General features: G+C 41.5%; 6 non-coding genes across 6 annotated transcripts; 2 read left to right on the forward strand and 4 right to left on the reverse strand.

The window, feature by feature from the left end:
* Positions 1–3997: 3997 nt before the first annotated feature.
* Positions 3998–4069, reverse strand: TRNAA-UGC (transfer RNA alanine (anticodon UGC)). The gene has a single exon. It is a non-coding gene; the product is annotated as a tRNA-Ala (tRNA).
* Positions 4070–4760: 691 nt separating this feature from the next.
* On the forward strand, positions 4761–4833 carry TRNAF-GAA (transfer RNA phenylalanine (anticodon GAA)). The gene has a single exon. It is a non-coding gene; the product is annotated as a tRNA-Phe (tRNA).
* A 728-nt stretch (positions 4834–5561) lies between these two features.
* On the reverse strand, positions 5562–5635 carry TRNAT-AGU (transfer RNA threonine (anticodon AGU)). The gene has a single exon. It is a non-coding gene; the product is annotated as a tRNA-Thr (tRNA).
* Positions 5636–9727: 4092 nt separating this feature from the next.
* On the reverse strand, positions 9728–9834 carry LOC114109754 (U6 spliceosomal RNA). The gene has a single exon (XR_003586335.1). It is a non-coding gene; the product is annotated as a U6 spliceosomal RNA (small nuclear RNA).
* A 584-nt stretch (positions 9835–10418) lies between these two features.
* TRNAF-GAA (transfer RNA phenylalanine (anticodon GAA)) lies at positions 10419–10492 on the reverse strand. The gene has a single exon. It is a non-coding gene; the product is annotated as a tRNA-Phe (tRNA).
* Positions 10493–14104: 3612 nt separating this feature from the next.
* TRNAL-AAG (transfer RNA leucine (anticodon AAG)) lies at positions 14105–14186 on the forward strand. The gene has a single exon. It is a non-coding gene; the product is annotated as a tRNA-Leu (tRNA).
* The last annotated feature ends 4154 nt before the right edge of the window (positions 14187–18340 follow it).

Raw genomic sequence — 18340 nt, forward strand, 5'->3', positions numbered from 1 at the left:
ATTCTAAGACTTTCCCGCTCCTGTTAGCCTTCTCCAAGGTTCACTCAGAGGAAATAAGTGACAATTGCTTTCTTTCACCAGAAAAAGTCACAAATTTCCAACACAAATCTTCAGCAGTACCGGCTCTGATGAAGTGCTTTACAGAGGCAGCCGAACTGAACGCCACACCAGGTAGGGTGGGATGCTCGGCCAACGTCCTTTTCCCAGCTGACTCGCATTCTTCCCTTACACACCACCACATGTTCTGAGATTGTCTTCAATTCTGATTCTAACCCAGGGGTCCCGCACCTCTTGAGGGCTGTTCTCAAAGGACTTGGGTGCGGGGAAGCTTTAAGGTTCTATCAATTTAAAAACAACAACAGCAACAAAACCTGACAAGGGAATTCCCTGGAGGTCCAGTAGTTAGGACTCCGTGCTTTCGCTGCCGAAGATGCGGGGTTTAGTCCTGGTAGGGGAGTTAAGATATCCTAGGTATCCTAGGGCGGCCAAACGGAGAAGGCGCTGGCACCCCACTCCGGTACTCTCGCCTGGAAAACCCCATGGGTGGAGGAGCCTGGTAGGCTGAAGTCCATGGGGTCACTACCAGTCGGACACGACTGAGCGACTTCACTTTCACTTTTCACTTTCCTGCACTGGAGAAGGAAATGGCAACCCACTCCAGTGTTCTTGCCTGGAGAATCCCAGGGACAGGGGAGCCTGGTGGGCTGCCGTCTGTGGAGTCGCACAGAGTCGGACACAACTGGAGTGACTTAGCAGCAGTAGCAGCAGGGCGGCCAAATAACAATAACAACAAAAAGCACTGACATTTTTCTAGTCTGGGGGAAGAAAGGGCAAACGCAGGGTGCTGAAACAAGATTGGGGAACCTAGCAAACTGTCAAACTGGTTTCCCTGAGAGAACCCATTATCATAATGCGAACACCTATCACAGACATAGATACTTTTAAAAAAGAACCCTAGAAATCTTCAGAACACGACAATTGAGGCGGTCCTCGAATTAGAAAGCAAAGCAGATAGAAGTGACCGTGCAGAAAAGAGCAGAGTAATCGCTCTTTTTTCACTGGGGTTCTTTCAGCTTCCATAACAAGTCCAAAGCCTTATACTGTACATCTTTATCGTGATGTTTCTATCATTTTGACGGAAGTAACCCAGGAAGCTTTTCATTTAATCGCTTGAAAACACTGGACAAAGCATTTATTGGTGAAGGCAGGGACTATGGAAGCACTCGATTCTGAATTTTCTTGTTTTAGCCTTCTAAGCCCTTTTCTTGAGCAAGTGAATTCAGAAGCATTTGCATCAGGGAGACATGTTACAGGAAGGAGAATTTGTTTTGACACAAAGTATGGGCTTTTCAAATCATGGGAAAAGATTCCCGATTTTAGTCAAAACCTTTAAAGCTCTTCCAAACTGAGCTATGTTGACCAAGTCTCTACTGTCCTTACGAATAATTTTCTCTACTTAAAGTCTGAAAAGCATGACATTCCTTGAGACATATTGTTGCCTTGTTCCCTCACTTTGAGAAAGTTGGGGTTTGATATCCTGCCGCCTTTGGTGATTTCAACTACTAGCAACAATCCATGTGAGAGGGAAGTGGGAGGAGAGAAAAATCAGTGGGTAGGTTTTCTGTTTCTCAGCCTTCAGTCTTTCAACTGACACAGACACGGCTGAGAATACAAAGGAGTCTGTTAGCAAAAATTGACTATGAGCCTCTTTCCCTTTCCTTTGTATCCTTCTTTTTCTTTCCTGTTCCTTGGTAAACTGTTTAATATAACAAAAGGGGGCATGGGCTCACTCTCTTATTTCCTCTTGTCTTACTTGTGCTGATGCAGTTAGGTTGATAGATGTCAGGGTCATAGAGTTGAAATAGATCAGCTTAAAGGCAATCTTTCGGGTAATGGATTTACTCGGGATGTGAGAAGGGGTAAAAATGATAAAAGAAAATTTTTAAATGGGGAAAGGTGGATGTATTCTTGAAATACGGTATTGATGAGGAAAGGAAAAAGCAATAATGGAGTCCAAGATTCCCTGGACTCCCATACATGCTTAGCTTATGTTCTGTTAGTAAGCTACATACCACGTGGACCCTATACTTCAGTAAATCCTATAACTGATGACTGCCTGATTCTTACTGAGGAGTCATTTTTCTTTTTCTCCTACACTGTTTCCAGTTTTTATACAGAAGCCAGATGGAACTTGGCTTTCTTCCAGGAATGTCTTCAGAGCACGTTAGGGTGTTGCCAACTTCTCACATCTGCTGTTGGCTTTGACTGGATTCTGAGAAGCAGGGTATTGGGGGCAAATCCAGGGCTACAATAGAATGAAAATCATAAATGTATACAATTCAGTGATGTTTTGCTCTGTCCTAATTGAGACAAGAGGGCAACTTTCGAGGTTCTTTCAAGGATCAGCTAGATAAATAAAACAGTGAATTGAACAATGGAAGGCAAGGGAGAAACTTGGTGGATGCTGATAGACTAATACAGGATTAGGGCTCTTTTTGAAGTCCAACACTTAGGAAGACTTGCAAGTAGATTGGTTTATGCAGATATGGATGTATTTCACAAAGCTAGTAAAAATAGAGAAAGTGGTGGGAATTCTGTTTGTTGTTATTATTGGTTTGTTGAGTTATTTTTGCATAAGGAACATAAGGTGGGACAATAAAAGGGAAATAAAGTTGAGTTGGGGTTTGTACATAACATATTTTAAATGCCTACAAGATAGCCTCTTGAGGATGTCTTCCTACACATATTATGTATATAACCTGAAGCTGGAATTCTGTGGACATCTCTGAACCTCAGGTTCATACATCTATGTGGCTAGGAGTAGATGGCCCCCCAAAGCAGGTAGAGTGAGAACTTAAAGCTACACATTAAGACATGGAGGTAATGGAGTTTCCCTAGCAGTTCAGCAGTTAAAACTGCTTCCACTGAAGGGGCTGCAGGTTTGAACCATCACGACATTGCTGAAAAAAGTTCTAATAGATAAGGAGGTTATTATTAATACATGAGATTGCATCTAGGTTGATTTCATTCTTTTTTTGGTTTAAACTGGTTATTGCTGTCCTAAAATTTCCTTAGAAAGAGACCAATAAAAGTCCCATTTTCTATCATCAGCTTCCAGGTAAAGTGATCATTTCTGCAGAAACTGCACATCTCTTAAGCCATCTGTAAAAGAAAACAACATCAATTCCACCAGTCCCCAAAGGACAACTTTGAGCAGAAATACTGTTCATGGACTCTGGTTTATTGAAAGGGAATGTCTCCTGCCCGACAGCACACACCTGCTGGTGAGCATCTGTTTCTCAGCTCTTAGAGAATTCAGTGGAAAGGATGGGAAGGAAACAGAGAGATGGGTGACTTTATAGAAGCCAAGACCTCTCCATTACTTGAATTTATTTTAAAGTCAGATGTTCTCTAATGGCAGAGGAGGAACATCACTTTGTTTCCAAAATCAAAGCAGGTCAGTGGTGGAGCTTTCTTTGTCTTTTTCCAAGCTCTTACTGGAGGAACAGGAGCCCTCGTTGGAATTCATGTGTTCTCTTCCAGGTATATGTAAAAGTTCAGGAATAATTGTCTATCTAAGGCATTCGGTTTGCAGTCCAAAGTGTTTTCTCCAGGAATGGTTGGAATCCTGATCACAGCACCATCATTTTTTTCATGACTACTATCTTTTGGATTTTTCAGGCTAACTAAATTGCACAAGGGTTTCTTTCCACTCCCCTCCCCCCCATCTTACTTTGGATCTTCCTTCTCTTAAGTTGTGTTGTTAAGATAGTCTAGGTGAAAAAGCTGGTTAAATTGGTGACGTTCCTGGATGTGGAATAAGACTATTCTTTTTTTGTTTGCTTTCTTCTCTTGTTTCTTCCTTCTGCTGTTCTAGCAAGAATATTTACTTTCCATGTGAGGGGGGGAAAGTAAGGAAAGGTGGAAAAGTAGGAGAGCAGAGTCCGCAGGACTGAAGGAACATATATAACGTACATTAAAGAGCAGGGGGAAAAGATGGAGATGCCGGGGATTGAACCCGGGGCCTCATGCATGCAAAGCATGCGCTCTACCACTGAGCTACATCCCCCTGCAACAGGCCTCTCTTATTTCCATATATTAGGAAATAAACCCATTTTCTGTATTCTTTGACAGGACTGTTTTGTCAGAATATCTATTCCGCTAATTCGGAGACTTCTACAATTTTTAAATCAGTTTTTTGATTAATGTTTTTTGCCCAAGTATAGTAAATTCTGAATCCAGACTGTTACTATTCCTGCTCTTAGTTTCTTCTTAGCCGGGTTAGACCTAGGCCAAAAGACTATGGCAGAGTAGACGGAATAGCATAAAAGACAGCAACCCGCTCACTAGAAATCATCGCCAGGAAGCAGAAAACTGATCCCACATCAACAAAAATTAATCACTTTCTCAGCATCTTTGAAGATTATGCAAGAATGAACAAAAAAAAGAAAAGAAAAAAATAAGGAACTCTAAGATATTTTAAAAATATATTTTCCTGTAATATTCTGAGCCGTGTCAGAGGAGCAGAAAATTTTCCAACGAATCCCTATGACTTTCCTGTCTCTCACCTTCTCCTACCATCCCACATAGCCGGGAATTGAATGCAAGTGCCATTCACAGAAGACATTCCAAACTTTTTTGGGTGGGTAAATATTATGGATCATTAACAACACTTGAGAAGCCTGAAACATTCTAAAAATGGGTAGAAAAGCAATCTCAATTTTGAAAAAATAGGTGTTTGGAAAACTCATCTCTGGGGAGCCGAAATAGCTCAGTTGGGAGAGCGTTAGACTGAAGATCTAAAGGTCCCTGGTTCGATCCCGGGTTTCGGCAGCTTGAGTGTTTTAGTTTCTATCCGAAAGGAGGGAACCATTATAAAACCTCCGGATCTTGTACTTGACGTCCGATGAGATTGAGCAAGGAAAATACCCTCAGTGAGAGTGGCCCAGGTGCTTCTCCTTTGTGTGCACAGCGATTGCAATGCTCTGTGGGTTTTGGTGTGCAAGATGGATAGTGAAGTTCATGCTTATAATTTATGATGCTAATTTTGCTTAATTATAGCGACATCAAGTAGCAAATTTTAAAATACCATAAAAGGTCGAGAGAGTGAAGAAAAAATAAAGCTAAATTTATGTTTTACTATCTTTGCTAATAACTTTCCCCTGTTTTTTAAGTAAGGGAACCTATATTTTCATTTTGCCCTTGTCCCATACATATGTACCAGGCCCTAACTTTTACATGAAGTTAGGATTGGAATACCTAAGATAACATTGCAAGAAAAATCCTGAGGCAAGATGTGGTTTGTATATCCAAAAGGAAACATCAAGAAAATAGGCAGTGTACTAAAATCATGGTCCTGCGCTTTGCTTTCTTAATATAGCCCGGGATCGTGCGGATGTACCAAAATCAGTTCCATTTTGTTTCCAAAACCTTTGGAAACTACCTATTATGTCCAAAACTGGAGGGTGGAAGGAGATTGAAGATAGGGGGAAAAAACCTGCCAAAATCGAATTTTAAGAGCAAAAGGTATACCTGGAAAAAGGTCCAGGTCACAACCAGGAAGGCCCCGCTGGGATTCGAACCCAGGATCTCCTGTTTACTAGACAGGCGCTTTAACCAACTAAGCCACGGAGCCCAGGTCGTAGCCTCTGTCTGGTTTTCTTCTGTCAGAGAATGCTTACATATTAATGTATTTCAGAATAGGGTCTGAGATGAGTACGATATATTCGTCTCTTTTTAAGAAGACGGAGGGGAAGAAGGGAGAGGGGGAGATACCAGTTTAAGGGTTTTTAAAAAATTTTTTGACGTAATCCTAAGACACTTTACCTTCCGTTTTACTTTGCAGTTTCATTGCCACCTTTCTCACCTGTGCAAGATCCCTAACTTTCTCTGGAAAATATATGTGAAAATATATCAGCATTACTTGATATATGCTTAATATATTATTAATAGATAAAATTTAAATATATTAACATTAATGTTATGATAATAGCAAAGTCACCCATAAGCAACCTTCCAAGGTTGAGAGAAAAATTACATAAATGCTATAGACTAACGTCAGTAGCACCCAGACCTGGAAAATAGTTTGAGAAGTTGATGAAAGCATAGATTTTTGGACCCACCATGCAACTCCTGAATGAAGTAAAAATAAGGCAGGAATCTTTGTAATTTAAAAGCTTCTTCAGATTATACTGATGGCCAGCTAGGTTAAAGAACCACCATTCATCAAGAAGGTAGAGTAAGTGCAAATAAGGCAACCTGGTGACAAGTTTCATCTGGAAGAGGTAGGTTAGGAAAGGGAGAGGCTGGGCAGAATGACTCCTGGAGTCTTGAAGAAAGGCAGGCAACAGAGGCTGGGGAATTTACCACAGTATATCACATTTACAATAACCAGGCTTGGCTTAGAAACAATAGTAATGAGGCAGAAAGAGAGAACTACAAAATTCTGAGCAGGGGAGAATATGAAGATAACTTGCACATGATGAAAATGGAATAAAGAGCTTTGATTCCAGAAGTTTAGTGCTAACTTCCTTGGATAGTAACCACCAGTATTCAAAGCTTGTTAAAGGTTCCATAAAACTTTTTTATATTGGGTCTATTACACAGATATCAGATTCTAAAACTGTCAGTTCAATTCAGTTCAGCCACTCAGTCATGTCCGACTCTTTGCAACGCCATGGACTGCAGCATGCCAGGCTTCCCTGTCCATCACCAACTCCCCCAGCTTGCTCAAACTCATGTCCAACCAGTCAGTGAGGCCATCCAAACATCTCATCCTCTGTCATCCCCTTCTCCTCCTGCTTTCTATCTTACCCAGTATCAGGGTCTTTTCCAGTGAGTCAGTTCTTCACATCAGGTGACCAAAGTATTGGAGTTTTAACTTCAGCATCAGTCCCTCCAATGAATATTCAGGACTGATTTCCTTTAGGATTGACTGGTTTGACCTCCTTGTCAGTGAGGTATTATAATTCATTCTGTTGGCATCTTCTTTATCTGGCCAAAGAATTGTCTTTTTTTTTTTTTTTTTAAGTTAGCTGATTTGTTGTCTTAGAATTTTGTAACAGAAAGTGTAGTTTTCAACAGTTTCTTGCCTTGACATGAATGAATGAGCTCAACTCCACTGGGCGTCCTGGAGTGGAGTCCCCCATGGGCTGAATCAGAAGCTCCGGCAGTAGCGCATGCTCTATCACATTCTGAGTTTGTTCTCAGTTCTTGCTACAGGCTTCATATCTTCTGAGTTTTGTTCAAATCGTATCAGAACAAAACTTTTTATCTGTACCTATTCTTCCTTATTGTTTGAAGGAGTGAAAATTTTAAGAGCAAATATGGGACGGCAGAGTAGTGTTGGCGGTGAGAACAAATCCATCCAGTTCCTTTCCCTCCAAGAATGCAATAACGGGAAAGATGACACAGAAATTAGAAAGAATAAAATTAAACAGCTGAAATCTTTGAGATGGGATCACTTTTGTCTATGCAGCTGATGATGGCCATTCTCCTGCTCTGCAAAAGCTTCTGCCTTTAGCTGCTGACTTCTCTAGTGTTTTCTGTGTGATTTTCTGAGGTGTACCAGGCAAGGTTTCCTTAATATATGTATATAATATGATGACAAAGATTTTAGAGCATGGAATTCCCATCCTCCCTATTTCAGTTCTCTAGACAAGTCACTTCAAAGATGGAGGACAGTGTCTGTGGTGAGAAAGCTTCGACACATGAATTAGGAAAGAGTTATTGACTAAATTTGGCCATCGCCAAACTCTAGCAACAGATCCGAGTACTCAGTCGGATCTCAGAATCTATTTCAGTCACATTAGAAAACTCTACATTCACTGATCCGAATACTCATTTTAATAAATTGAGGTTTGGATATCGACAGCATCCTTGTAAGAAGTGGATTTATTGTGCAGAGTCTACTCATGCAGACAGAACTCAGATCTATGGACTTTAACATCTGGTGAGTGACTGTACTGAGTTGCCCTTAGTAGAGCTTGGAAGATAAGGAAAGAGTGGAAGAAAATTAGTGGGCAGGCTTTCTGCTCCTCAGTCTGCAACCTGTTTCTTGAGAAAGACAGTTGAGAAAACGGGTAGAAAATTGTGCATGGTCTCTTTATTTTGTTCTCTTTCCACTCTTCTTTCAATTGTTTTTGCAAATGAATCAATAACTGGTTTGTGAATGTGGGTTTGGTGTGATTACTGCCCTGGATGAACAGTATCTTCCTTTGTTGTCTCACTCCACCCAGCTTTCCTTGTTCTGACACAATCAGGTTTGGTCATGGATTCCAAAGCCCTTGGAGTAGAAATGCTTGAGTGCTTAAAGCAACCAACTAAATTAGATAGCCTCCCTTGAATGTGAGCAGGAAAAGATGAGTAAAGAAATGCAAAATCAAAAGTAAGAAAAAAGAGGAAAAAAAGAGAGGCTCAGACATGGTCCTCATGCTCGGTTGTATCTGACTCTTTGCAACACCATGGACTGTAGCCCACCAGTCTCCTCTGTCTATGGGATTTTCCAGACAAGAATACTGGAGTGAGTTGTCATTTCCTACTCCAGGGGATCTTCCCAATCCAGGGATCAAACCCACATCTCCTGTATCTCCTGTATTAGCAGTAGCACTGAGCCACTGGGAAGTCCTCAGACTTGGAGGTGGGGGGAAGCCTTAAACCTCAGACATCTTCCATGCTCTGTGATCTCTCCACAGTTCAATTACATCCACCCAGACATGTGGCTTCCGAGAAAAATTTCATGGCTAATTACCTTCCTTCCTTTCCTGATGTCCTCGAGGACCTAATAGTTAGCAGAGTAAAGTTTAGTCTGTGCAGCTCCTTTATTTCCGAACCTCCTACTCTAAGTCTGATCTTACAGCTACATCATGAGAAGGGCACTGCAGCCCAGATAAAAAGGACATAGTTACACTCAGTCTTCCCAAAGTTGATGGGCTCTAAGGGCTGCGTGCCAAGGGATGCATGAATAGCACTTGCATCCACCAACACAGAGAAGCCCATTATGGAACATACCTTTGAGTCTTCAAATGCTCCCTCCTTCCATTTTATTCCCCTCTGCCTACACAGACTGCAAATAAAATCGAAAAACATAATGCAGAAGGATGTGAGAAAGAGCAGTGTGCTTCCTTGAGAATTTAACTGCAGGTGGGGAAATTAGACACAAAGGATGGATTCACAATAATTACAATGAAAGGATACACAGCCAGCCCGGCACTGTATCTGCAAAATTTGCAGTGACTTTTCCAAGCAGATGCTACAGCTCTGGTTCTTAAAGACACAGAAGACAGAAAGAAAGGAGGAGGAAAACAAAGCATTCCTGAGAGCTAGCTATTATAGAGTTTTGGGGGTTTTTTGTTTTTTCCTTTTTTTCCAAACGGAGTTTTCTCAGCAATGATGAGAATGCAGAGGAGATTTGCAACTAGGACAAAATCTGCCAAATGAATTAATTGATTATATATCCAGTAGCTAGGTCTATGTTTGGGTGGTTCATTACTTAAGCTTTTAAAGTTTTAGTTAGGGAAACAGTGTTCAAATCCCTAGGGGTTCAGTATTGGACTGTTTGCACTTATTCTCCAGTTATTGGTTGTGTAGGGATATGACTCCAGTTATTTTTAACTGGTAGAAAGCAACTGAAATGTTGTCTGCTCTTAAAGTTCTGAGTATTTGCAATAGGATCCTTTGCCCTTCCCTTTACCCTCATGGTTGGTAAACTATTGCCTGTGAACTAAGAATGGTTTTGGAACATTTCCCGAAATTGTATGTCATGCTTGTGCAATGGGCCATGCTCACTTTCTCTATATCTTTACAATTTTAATACGTGTGCTGCTGAAAGAGCAACATTTTTATTTTAAAAGGTCGAAAAATGCAATAGTATTTCATGACACAGGAACCTTATATGAAATTCAAATTTAGGTGTTCATATATAAAGTTTTATTCGAACACAACAACCTCATTCATTTACACATCATCTATGGCTGTTTTGGGGCTAAAATGTAGAGTAGTTGTAATAGAGATGGTACAGGGCACCTTCTCCCTTCCCACTGCTGCTACGCACACTACACATTGCACTCACTCAGTGATGATTCCTCAAGTTTTTCAGTGTCACACACATAATATTTTATTATTTAAAAAAATTAGCAGTAGTTACACATCATTTAAAGACAATAAAAGCTGACCTCAACCGTGAGCTCCTTTGGCTGAACCACTTGTTGTCCAGTCTAAGTCATATCCGACTCTGTCATGACCCCTCATGCACTGCAGCACGCCAGGCTTCCCATGACACTGGAAACCACGATACTGCATCGTGTCTGGGCTTTAACATACTGAAGGGATTAGGGTATCATAAGCATCATCCCAGTGAGCATCTCCTCCTTTCTCACAGGAAGACAAATCATCCTCGGTATTCACTAAAATACTGAGCTTGCCAAAACCTGGGGTTGAACCAGGGACCTTTAAGATCTTCAGTCTAATTCTCTCCCAGCTGAGCTATTTCAGCCACCTGAAAAAGAAAGAGCCTCTGACCTTTCTTTTTCAATGTTTAGATTGTCAACTTTGGTTTTTGGAAGGGTTCAAGTTCCTAAAGCATGGTTGGCCAATATATTTGCCCACCCAGAAGACTTGGAATATACGATTTTCCATGTATGCCAGTTGGATACAATTCCTGGCAGCAGGGATGAATAAGTAAAAATGGAGACATTTAAAGAGAGGTGTTAGGGAGATATTCAGTGGAAAGCCTTTCTGCTCCTCTGTATCCTGTAGACACTGTTCAGAAGTAATGGAACCTATAGGCAATATTTTGGAGAATCCCTTATTTTTCTCTTCTTTTTGATCCATACTCTTACATAATCTCCAAAAATGATGAGAAATGTTATCCAGTGATGCTAAAAGAATAGAGTATGCAACAGCATTACCAGGCTACTAAACCCTTGTCACCATACTCCAACTGACAGGACAACAACTGTCACAAAAATTAGAAAATTTGAAATGACACATCTCATTGCAACAGGATTTCTTCACACACACACAAGAATGCTTTTAATGAAGATGAGGTTGCAATCAAATCGGTCTCTGATTGGCTCCTTTGTAAATCTTTCAAGGAAACCCATTTACCATGGCAAAGAAATTAAAGTGTTTACTTATAGTATCCAAAAGAAATATGCCTAGAGAAAACAAACTTAAGACCACTAATCTTTGAGTAAAAACAGCTGATTGAGAATTGAGGACAGTGGAAGCAAAATCAAGAGTTCATTTTAAAAAGAAGGCAAATGATGTGACATTTTCATCGTCTCTTGATGAGTCAGTCTACAGATGTTCCTGACGCTATTCAGATGCTTATTCAGGGAGGCAATGTCATTTTTAAGTGACTGAAGACATAATATGCATGAACAGTCTATGTGGAAAAACTCCGTGAGACTTTTTTGTGAGAATTTGAACAAACAATTCATTACAATCTACTGCAATATGTTATAACTGGTAGTGGTGAAATTGTGAAGGGAACAGAAAAAGTTTTAAAACTTGTGAGAAAGGGAAGCCTAGTGGGCCTCTTTGAATTTTGGAGGGTAGTGGTGAAGTCAATCCTCCCAGCAGGCCTGACTTCACGTAGGGCACGCAATTGTTCATTTTATTTGAAGGATAGCTGTAGCATAGGGATCCACACTAATTCATGACAGGTGACTAATAGTTTGACTGACTGACTGATGCTTGGAAGGAAAATTGCTGAAAAGTGAGGACAGAGAGGTTTGATAAAGAGACAGACGGACGTGCTCAGTCACTCACTCCGATTTTTGCAGCCCCATGAACTGTAGCCTTCCAGGCTCCTCAGACAGATGGATAGATTTTACTAAATGTGCAGAGTCTAAGAATATTTATTTTCCATGTAATGCCCTCCGAGAGAAACCTCCTAAGAAGGGGATCTTAATAGACAGCTGGACAAGATAACCAATTCTGTTGATGTTTGGGAGCTTAGCTTCTCCTTAGTCATCACTGTCTTTTCCCAGTGGAATTATGAAAAGAATGGCCACAGTGACAGAATGGAAGTCGTGTATAGCTCAGTAACATGGACTTCCATACACCAAAATAGATCAGATTGAAGCCACTGCAAAGTGACTAAACTACCAACATACTTAAAACATAAGTAGCATTAACATCATAAAATGAAATAAATTCAAAACAAAGAGAGTTTGGAAGGAAGATTGAATTAAAAGGTCAATCAGTTCAGTTCAGTTCAGTTGCTCAGTCCTGTCCAACTCTTTGTGACTCCATGGACTGCAGCATTCCAGGTCTCCCTGTCCATCACCAACTCCCAGAGTTTACTCAAACTCATGTCTATTGAGTCAGTGATGCCATCCAACCATCTCATTGTCTGTCATCCCCTTCTCCTCCCACCTTCAATCTTTACCAGCATCAGGTGGCCAAAGTATTGGAGTTCCAGCTTCACCATCAGTCCCTCCAATGAATATTCAGGACCGATTTCCTTTTGGACTGACTTGCAGTCCAAGGGACTCTCAAGAGTCTTCTCCAAGCCACAGTTCAAAAGGATCAATTCTTTGGCTGTTCACTTTTCTTTACAGTCCAACTCTCACTCCATTCATGGCTACTGGAAAAACTGTAGCTTTTACTAGATGAATTTTTGTTGGCAAAATAATGCTTTTTAATATGCTGTCTAGGTTGGTCATAACTTTTCTTCCAAGGAGCAAGTGTCTTGTAATTTCATGGCTGTAGTCACCATCTGCAGTGATTTTGGAGCCCAGAAAAATGAAGTCTGTCAGTTTCCATTGTTTCTGCATCTATTTTCCTTGAAGTGCTGGGACCAGATGCCATGATCTTAGTTTTCTGAATGTTGAGTTTTAATCCAACTTTTTCACTCTTCTCTTTCACTTTTACCCAGAGACTGTTTAGTTTTTCTTTGCTTTCTGCCATAAGGGTGGTGTCATCTGCATATCTGAGGTTATTGATATTTCTCCTGGCAATTTTGATTCCAGTTTATGCTTCATCCAGCCTAGCATTTTGCATGATGTACTCTGCATATAAGTTAAATAAACAGGGTGACAATATGCAGCCTTGACGTACTTCTTTCCTGATTTGGAACCAGTCTGTTGTCCCAGGTCCAGTTCTAACTGTTCCTTCCTGACCTGCATACAGATTTCTCAGGAGGCAGATAAAGTGGTCTGGTATTCCCGTCTCCTGAAGAATTTTCCACAGTTTGTTGTGATCCACAAAGTCAAAGTCTTTGGCATAGTCAATAAAGCAGAAGTAGATGTTTTTCTGGAACTCTCTTGCTTTTTTGATGATCCAACGGATATTAGCAATTTGATCTCTGGTTCCTCTGCCTTTTCTAAATCCAGCTTGAACATCTGGAAGTTCATGGTTCATGTAGTGTTGAAGCCTGGCTTGGAGAACTTTGATCATTACTTTGCTAGTGTGTGGTTTAGTTGGTAAAGACACTGCCTGTAATGCAGGCAGACCCAGGTTCAATCCCTGGGTCAGGAAGATCCCCTGGAAAAGGTAATGACAACCCACTCCAGTATTCTTGCCTGGAGAATTCCATGGACAGAGGACTTGACAGGTACAGTCAATGGGATTGCAAAAAGTTGGACACGACTGTGTGACTAACTTTCCTTCCCTTTTGCTAGGGTGAGATGAGTGCAATTGTGCATCCTTTGGCATTGCCTTTCTTTGGGATTGGAATGAAAATGGAGCTTTTCCAGTCCTGTGGCCACTGCTGAGTTTTCCAAATTTGCTGGCATATTGAGCGCAGCACTTTCATAGCATCATCTTTCAGGATTTGAAATAGCTTCACTGGAATTTCATCACCTCCGCTAGTTTGTTCATAGTGATGCTTCCTAAGGCCCACTTGACTTCACATTCTAGGATGTCTGGCTCTAGGTGAGTGATCACACCACTGTGATTATCTGTGAGATCTTTTTTGTATAGTTCTTCTGTGTATTCTTGCCACCACTTCTTAATATCTTCTGCTTCTGTTAGGTCTGCTGTAGGGTTGGGGTCACTGGGTGTAGCAGTGTGTGCATGGGACTTTTTGAAGGAGGTCACCATTATCTTCATTACCTCCACCATAGTTTGGCCCCAGATAAAAGACAAGGTAGGAAGTGGTAGTGTGGCCGAGCGGTCTAAGGCGCTGGATTAAGGCTCCAGTCTCTTCGGGGGCGTGGGTTCGAATCCCACCACTGCCAGTCCTTTTAGGACTTTCCTGTAGCTCAAACAAAAAGGGCTCAGAGGTTAAAGCATCTGCCTGCAATGCAGGAGATCCCTGGATCAGGAAGATCCTCTGGAGAAGGAAATGGCAACCCACTCCAGTATTCTTGCCTGGAGGATCCCATAAACAGAATGCTGGCTGGCCACAGTCCGAAGGGTCGCAAAGGGTCGGACAAGACTGAGCGACTAACATACACACACAAATAAGAGGGAGGGAACACAGCCCCACCCATCAACAGAAAATTGGATTAAGGATTTACTGAGCATGGCCCCGCCCATCAGACCCAGTTTCCTCCTCAGTCCCTCTCTCCCATAAGAAAGCTTCCATAAGCCTCTTATTCTCCATCAGAGGGCAGACAGGCTGAAAAACATCATCACAGAAAACTAACCAATCTGATCACATGGATCACAGTTCAGTTCAGTTCAGTTCAGTCGCTCAGTCGTGTCCAACTCTTTGCGACCCCATGAATCGCAGCACTGCCAGGCCTTCCTGTCCATCACTGACTCCTGGAGTTCACTCAGACTCACGTCCATCGAGTCCGTGAGGCCATCCAGCCATCTCATCCTCTGTCATCCCCTTCTCCTCCCGCCCCCAATCCCTCCCAGCATCAGGGTCTTTTCCAATGAGTCAACTCTTCACATGAGGTGGCCAAAGTATTGGAGTTTCAGCTTTAGCATCAGTCCTTCCAATGAACACCCAGGACTAATCTCCTTTAGAATGGACTGGTTGGATCTCCTTGCAGTCCAAGGGACTCTCAAGAGTCTTCTCCAACACCACACTTCAAAAGCATCAATTCTTCGGCTCTCAGCTTTCTTCACAGTCCAACCCTCACATCCATACATGACCACTGGAAAAACCATAGCTTTGGCTAGATGGACCTTTATTGGCAAAGTAATGTCTCTGCTTTTGAATATGCTGTCTAGACTGGTCGTCTTTTAATTTCATGGCTGCAGTCACCATCTGCAGTGATTTTGGAGCCCTAAAAAATAAAGTCTGACACTGTTTCCACTGTTTCCCCATCTATTTCCCATGAAGTCATGGGACCAGATGCCATGATCTTCGTTTTCTGAATGTTGAGCTTTAAGCCAACTTTTTCACTCTCCACTTGCACTTTCATCAAGAGGCTTTTAAGTTCCTCTTCACTTTCTGCCATAAGGGTGGTATCATCTGCATATCTGAGGTGATTGATATTTCTCCTGGCAATCTTGATTTCAGCTTGTGCTTCTTCCAGCCCAGAGTTTCTCATGATGTACTCTGCATAGAAGTTAAATAAGCAGGGTGACAATATACAGCCTTGGGAACCAGTCTGTTGTTCCATGTCCAGTTCTAACTGTTGCTTCCTGACCTACATATAGGTTTCTGAAGAGGCAGGTCGGGTGGTCGGGTATTCCCATCTCTTTCAGAATTTTCCACAGTTTATTGTGATCCACACAGTCAAAGGCTTTGGCATAGTCAATAAAGCAGAAATAGATGTTTTTCTGGAACTCTCTTGCTTTTTCCATGATCCAGAGGATGTTGGCAATTTGATCTCTGGTTCCTCTGCCTTTTCTGAAACCAGCTTGAACATCTGAAAGTTCACGGTTCATGTATTGCTGAAGCCTGGATTGAAGAATTTTGAGCATTACTTTACTAGCATGTGAGATAAGTGCAATTGTGCAGTAGTTTGAGCATTCTTTGGCATTGCTTTTCTTTGGGATTGGAATGAAAATGGAGCTTTTCCAGCCCTGTGGTCACTGCTGAGTTTTCCAAATTTGCTGGCATATTGAGTGCAGCACTTTCACAGCATCATCTTCCAGGATTTGAAATAGCTCCACTGGAATTCCATCACCTCCACTAGCTTTGTTTGTAGCGATGCTTTCTAAGGCACACTTGACCTCACATTCCAGGATGTCTGTCTCTAGGTAAGTGATCACACCATTGTGATTATCTTGATCGTGCAGATCTTTTTCATACAGTTCTTCTGTATATTCTTTTTTTTTTTTCTTCTTCTGTATATTCTTACCACCTCTTAGTATCTTCTGCTTCTGTTAAGTCCAGACCATTTCTGTCCTTTATCGAGCCCATCTTTGCATGAAATGTTCCCTTGGTATCTCTAATTTTCTTGAAGAGACCTCTAGTCTTTCCCATTCTGTTTATTTCCTCTATTTCTTTGCACTGATCACTGAGGAAGGCTTTCTTTGTCTAACTCAATGAAACTATGAGCCATGCCCTGTAGGGCCACCCAAGACAGATGGGTAATGGTGGAGAGTTCTGACAAAAATGTAGTCCACTGGAGAAGGGAATGGGAAATCACTTCAGTATTCTTGCCTTGAGAAGCCCATGAACAGTATGAACAGTAAAAGTCACTAGGAATAGATATTTAATATTTGGCATAATAACATTAGTGATCCAGGGAATTTTTATAAAATGGCACTTACTTAAAATTTGGAAAACCAGTGGATTTTTATGGCACTCTCATGATTATGTGTGCATGTATTCAAAACAGAGCAACAGTTAAAATGCTGAAATCATTGATAATAGTGAGGGCTTTTGAAGTGGAGAAACCTGAGCCAGAGGCTAAGTTCTGCAGTCAAAGAGAAGGGAACGACAATGGCAGAGTGGTGACAGGATCAGGGGAAAATACAGGGCCAGAGAAAGTTTTATTAGGAAAGTTTGCATATCAGAGTGAGGATGCTCCAAACAGGATCTGTAAGCGGTAACTATGCCTCTGCTGGAAGGAAAAGTCTTTAATACAATTCAACTATCCTGGTTTCAAGAATGCGATCTTAGAACATGTTTGGCTGAATCACCAGATACAAGGGATGGGCAGACAGAGTGGGTCTCAAGTCTATTTGAGAAAGTGGAAGGAGTGTCTTTCCTGGTGAAGGTGACTTCACAATGGCATGGAATAGCTTGATAGGGTGCTTCTTGCATGAAAATATTTACCTTGGGTGGAATGTGCCGCCTAAGTTAATTCAGAGAACAATTGGCAATTTTGTGTGTCTGGTCAATGTCCAAATTTTTGAGGCAGGAGAGATGCAAGGTTCCCAGACTCCTGAAATAAAACTTTTACAGTGTCCAATCACTTTATGTGACAGTGTGGTTTCTTGGAAGTAGCCAATTGTTTGCAAAAAAAAACAAAACATTAATTTTAACACAGATCAAACCACTCACCTCTTTTGTGACCAAGAATAACCTTTCTCTTTCTCTCAAACCCCTTGCTTTGCACTCGAGTCTCCCTCTACAACACTCTCCCCCCTCCCCCCCAATTTAAGTGAGACACAAAAGCTATTTTACTTCATAAACTGGATTGTATGATCAAATTCATGTTGATTCATCAAAATCATTAATAGGACCACAAAGTTAAACTACTTGTAGGAAAATATAGAATTGTCCCATAAGTACGTAGCAACTGTTCTAATCTCTGAACACTAGTCCCTAAATCTGCGTTTTTTGATGTTTCTGTAAGTGCTGAAGACTGCAGCTGTGTATCTCCATTAGCAACATTTTCAAAAGGTAATGCTCTCCCAAGCATACCCAGCAAGTAGACAGGGCACAAAGAAGGAGAAAGAAGTTTTTCTGTACTCTTTTTACATCTTTCCTTTTAACAGGACAGGTCCTGTCCTTTCAAACAGGACAGGTCCTGTCCTTTTAAACAGGACAAGACCATTTAGCAAGTCTGCATGGTGAGTGAGCATCTCCTGCCTTCTCATCTCAAACCTGACACTGGTGAACATCTATTCTGAATCTCTTAGAAGAGGGCAAGGACACAAGAGAGTGGTTTGCCTCTTTGGCTGGGGCATTCGCTTCTATACCTGTCATCATGGCCAGCCGTATATGTCTGTGATCAGTGCATTTCAGAGGGCCTTGTGTCCAGGAAATTAAGCAGCCAGTCTGTCCTTCATCTCACCACTGGAGAATCCTGTGTTCTTCATGCCAGAGGAGGAATTGTGTTCCTCAAAGTACTAGGGCAAGTTCACTTCAGATTTTCCAGCCTCTTAATTTTAAACTTTCTCCAAATCCAGGGGAAACTCCATTGAACTGATTCCTGAAGCTAGTTTGATGAAAGATGAGGTGGGGGCAAGTCTAAGTGATTTTCCTGCTCTCTGAACTCTAATTTTCCCCAGTAATTAATTTTTGTGTAGTAAAGAC

Source organism: Ovis aries, chromosome 20, assembly GCF_016772045.2.
Source record: "Ovis aries strain OAR_USU_Benz2616 breed Rambouillet chromosome 20, ARS-UI_Ramb_v3.0, whole genome shotgun sequence".
In the NCBI taxonomy this organism is placed as follows: Eukaryota; Metazoa; Chordata; class Mammalia; order Artiodactyla; family Bovidae; genus Ovis; species Ovis aries.